The following is a 4,858-nucleotide window of genomic DNA, read 5'->3' on the forward strand; positions in this document are numbered from 1 at the left end:
TGAAAAGCACTATATGAATGCAGTCCAACCATCAGAAATTAGAAGGGTGCTGATGTTTTCCAAGCAAAAACATTTGTAAATGAAGAATGTATGAAGGTTAGGCACTATTGGCCTCCACATTTTTAGGGGGGATTTGTGGAAAGGTGACATGGACAGCCAGACAGGCCAAAAAAACCCCCCAAAAAACAGAAAAAATAGGTGTACAGTGGGCTCCGCACTTCACAAATATGCACAAAAAACTAAAAAATACGGTTATTGACATAAGTTTTATTTTACAACACGTGAAAAGCAGCGTGCTTTCATTCAATAGAATCAAAGAAAGTCTTGCATTTTTCAAATGAAATATGTATTTCCCCAAAAAAACAGATTTCTTTTTTTCCTGAATTATTGGCACCCCTGGTTTAACACTTTGTGCAAACACCCGAGGCAAAAATGACAGCCATGAGTCTTTTCATATAATTTGTGATGAGGTTAGAGAACAGAGGGATTCTTGACCATTGCGTCATGTAGAACGTTTCTTAATCATTGGTGGGATACCCCCTCTTCAGTTCAGACCACAAGTTTTTCATGGCATTTAAGCTAAGATGGCCATTGCAGAACATGGTTGGTGTTTTTACTTAACCATTTCTGTGTGGATTTTGATGTATGTTTGGAGTCATTGTTCTGCTGGAGAATCTACCTTTGCCCAAGTCTCAGCTTCCTGACAGAGGCAACCAGATTTTCTGCCAAGTTTTCCTGGAACTTTTCCCTTTATTTGAAATCAATAAGCCGGGTTCCTGTCGGTCCTTCCTCTCGCAATGTTCCTTGGTGTCCAGACTTCAGCCTTCGTCATTTCCAAACAAATGCTCAAAAGTCACCTATGTGATCACCTTGTTGGCTGGAAAGGCACGAGTGTGGAACAGCCTTTTGGGACTCTGTGGCTACTGAGTGTCGACTTTATTCCTTTCGCCTCTGTGATGAGGAAAGTCTTTGACCAGTCAGCTGTGGGGCACTCTGTGGCTCGTCACCTCCTTTGCCTGTGACAAGAGAGCAGTTCAGTGTTGGACTTCTCTATTGAATTTTGGACTTTAGCGGCATCTGCTGGCTAGAACAAAGCACTTTATGACATGTTCTGCACAGACTATCTGACCAAATAAAGGATGAACTCACCACCTGCAAACTTCCTCAGACCCTCGACAGCAACATTGACCTGGCCATCAGAGTGGATTCTTGATGAGCTCCACGGAGCCAGTATTCACTCCACGCTCCAGTGACCAACCCCTGGTCACTCCTTCTGCACCGGAACTGATGCACATCAACTGTACCCGTTTGACTAACTACATGAGAGAGACAGAGACATGTGGATGGTCAACTGTGTTTGTACTGTGCTGGCCCTGTGCACTTTGTTGCCAATTGCCCATCCGTGATTGAGAAAATTCTGACAGGTGCCTCCATGGTCTCTGCCTCCTCTACCTCCTGCTCCATTCTGCATGCTGTGATTTCCTGGAAAGAAGCCCAACAAGAAGTATGGGCTCTGATCGACTCTGTGGTCAGCCAATTGAAGAGACCCACTTCCGGCTCTCGGAACCAACGCAGCTGATGTTGACTATGTCACCACCCCTGTGTAGATTCTAGTCTCTGGAAATCTTTGCAAAGAGATTTCCTTCTATGTTCTGAAGTTGCCTCATATTCCCATGGAGTTGGGTAGACCTTGGCTCCTGTGTCACAACCCGCAGATTGACTGGGTCGACGGGACCATCACCGGCTGGAGCCTTCGCTATCACATCTCCTGCCTCCACTCTGCTTCCGGTCTGTCCACTCCTGTTCTGCCCATAAAGGAGGTACCCGCTGACCTGTCTAACATGCCATCCCTGTACCACAACCACCACCAAGTGTTTAACAAGAAACAGTACCCTACTGTCTCACCATTCTTACGACTGTGTCATCAACCTGTACCAGGCACCATGCCTCCGAGAGATCGACTCTTCTCACTGTCTGCACCTGAAACCAAAGCCACGGAGAAATACATCAGTGAGTCCTTGGCTTTTGGTCTCAACAATCCCTTGTCTTCTTTGCCGAAAAGAAAGACATGCCACCCAGCCCCTACATCGATTACCGAGGCCTGAATCACTATAAAGAATCGCGACTCCATACCTCTCATCTCCTCGGCCTTCTCCTCCCTCCAGATTTGGACGTTTTTCACCAAACTTGATCCACACAATGCTTACCACCTGGTCCTCATCAGAAAGGGCAACGAGAAGGAGACAGCATTCGGCACCCCAAGAAATCACTACAAGTATCTGGTCATACCGTTCCGGTTTATCAACACACCAGCCATCTCAAAGAACATGATCAATGACATCCTACGATATGATCTCCAAATTTATCTTTGTTTACCTTGACAACATCCTGATCTTCTCCTCATCACTCGAAGAACACATCCAGCACGTTCGTCAAGTCCTGCAACACCTGTTGGAAAACCAGTTGTTTGTCAAAGCTGAGAAATTCAAATTCCACCAGTCCACTATTAGGTTTCTGGGATTCAAGGTCTCTCGAGAACATGTGGAGATAGACCCCTTCAAGACTAAGGCAGCCACAGACTGGCCTACACCTATTAGCTGTAAGGAGTTGTAATGGTTATTGGGCTTTGCCAATTTCTACCAATGCTTTATTCGTAACTACAGCTCTGTCGCTGCTCTGCCCTTACCTTGACCAAGGTCACGTTCGCCTGGTCCCCTGAAGCCGAGGGGCATTTTTAGAGCTCATAAGATGTGTTACTTCTGCCCAAGTTTTCTCCATGCCAGACTCTGAGAAACAATTCACCCTAGAAGTGGATGCCTCCGACAGGGGGTCGGAGTTGTACTATCGCAAAGAGCCCCTGACAACAAAAGGCATCTGTGCGTATTCTTCTCCCACCCCTTCACTTCTACTAAAAGGAATTACAGCATCTGCATCCGGGAGCAACTGGCTATCAAGCTAGATTTTGAAGAATGGCGCCACTGGCTAGAGGGGTCCCCTTTGCTGTTCATTGTCTGGACAGATCACTGCAATTTAGAATACCTTTGCACAGCCAAGAGACTTATCCCTGCCAACCTCGCTAGTCCCTGTTCTTTAATTGCTTTGACTTTTGACTGGATCTAAGAATATCAAGCCTCATACACTCCCAGTTATACCCACCTGCCCACTCCGATGAAGGTCCAGCCGCCATTCCTGCCTCCCGGGACCCTGGTCTCTGCCACCAAGCTGGAAGTTATCAGCACAGTCAAGGAAGCCTTACAAAGCAATCCCACTCCTGATGACACCCACAAGACTTGCTGCAGCCCCTCTCCATTCTGTACCATCCTTGGTTCCACATAGCCTTGGATTACCCTGCTCAAAGGGTATGACAGTCATCCTCACCATAGTGGACCTGTTCCCCGAAGTTTGTCCACTTCAAAGCACTCCCCAAGCTGCTGTTGTCCAAGGAGACTGCTGAATTGCTGCTCTTGCACGTTTTCCGACATCCCGCTAGAGGTGACCTTGGAGAGAGCTCACCGGTTTCTAGCTGCTTCTGGACAGCATTCTGCTCACTGTTCGGGGCCAGAGCTCAGTTGTCCTCCGGTTTTCACCCCCAGACAAATGGCCAGATGGAGCACATAAACCTGGAGCTAGAGAAGAGTCTGCGTTGCAAGGCGGAGAATTCTCCAACATCCTGGGCTAACTCGCTTCCCTAGGTCGATTACGCTCATAATTCCCTGCCTGTTTCCTCCACAGGTTTGTCCCCATTCACCTCCTGCCCGGAATACCAACCGCCACGGTTTCCAGAGGAAGAGGTGGGAGTTCCTAACCTTGCAGCCCCAGGATCATTGTGTGCACTTGCTGTGGAGAAGAGCGTGTGCCACACTCTTGCGACACATTGCAGAAATGAAGAAATTTGCGGACCGTCACCGGCGTCCTGCTCGCCAGTACGTCGTGTGACAAAAGGTCTGCCTATCTTTCCGGGACATTCCTCTGCACACAGTTTCTCACAAGCTTGCTCCACGGATTACCGGTCCATTCCCCATAACCAGAGCTATCAGCCCCTCTGCCGTCAAACTTAATGTCCTACCTCCCCTACGCTGCATCCATCTAGTGTTCCATGTCTCCTGTGCCAAAAAACCCTCACCAGCTCAGCCCTTGCATAACTGCATAATGCAATGTCCTACAGTCAATAATGGAAAGCTATGCTTGCTGGCACTATGCAAGATTGATTTGACCTGTGAGTTACTGATTGTTCACATGTATGCTATGCAATGCTGTAGCTAGCTCCACTGAAAGACGGCTCAAAGACTGATGTTGTTTGTGCAATAAAATTCGCGTCAGTAAAAGGGAGCAAGCTGAGACGGGTGCGTGGGGGTTGGACCCAAAATGCACGACTCAGAAACAAAGGTTAGATAAAGTCCCGTCAGGGCTTTATTCGGGACGAATCCCAGGAGCGTAGTCAAAACAAGCAATGTCCATACACGTAGATCCAGCCAAACAAATATTGAACAAACAAACAAACAGCACGGTGCCGAGGGAAGAGGCAAACTCGTAGTCGGTAAACGTGCAGGGAGGTCCGGTAGCAGGAGAGCTGTCAGCGGGGCAGATGTACAGGCGGACGGCAGGCAGAGTCGTAGTCGAGGGCGATGTGGAAGTCGAAACCATAAAACAATCAGCAAGGCAAAAGTACAAAGACGGTAGGCGAGGACGTGGTCAAAAACAAACAATGGTCAACGAAACAGAAATCAATAACGATGGTCGGTAAAACAGGCTTGGATCTTAACGTGAATCAATCAGAAAATAATGCTCAAGAGTTGCGTAGTAAAACTAGAGGCAGACAATTTCGCGAAGAACAGTTGCGTGACTGGCCTATAAATGC

At 47.8% G+C, this 4,858-nt stretch overlaps 1 long non-coding RNA gene across 1 annotated transcript; it reads right to left on the reverse strand.

Annotated features, from left to right (window-relative positions):
- Positions 1-505: 505 nt before the first annotated feature.
- On the reverse strand, positions 506-1,982 carry LOC133121837 (uncharacterized). The gene is made up of 3 exons (XR_009708048.1): positions 1,906-1,982; positions 1,150-1,316; positions 506-1,016 (listed from the first exon to the last, which is right to left on the reverse strand). It is a non-coding gene; the product is annotated as an uncharacterized LOC133121837 (long non-coding RNA).
- Between the last annotated feature and the right edge of the window lie 2,876 nt (positions 1,983-4,858).

The sequence above is a fragment of the Conger conger genome, chromosome 1 (genome assembly GCF_963514075.1).
Source record: "Conger conger chromosome 1, fConCon1.1, whole genome shotgun sequence".
In the NCBI taxonomy this organism is placed as follows: domain Eukaryota; kingdom Metazoa; phylum Chordata; class Actinopteri; order Anguilliformes; family Congridae; genus Conger; species Conger conger.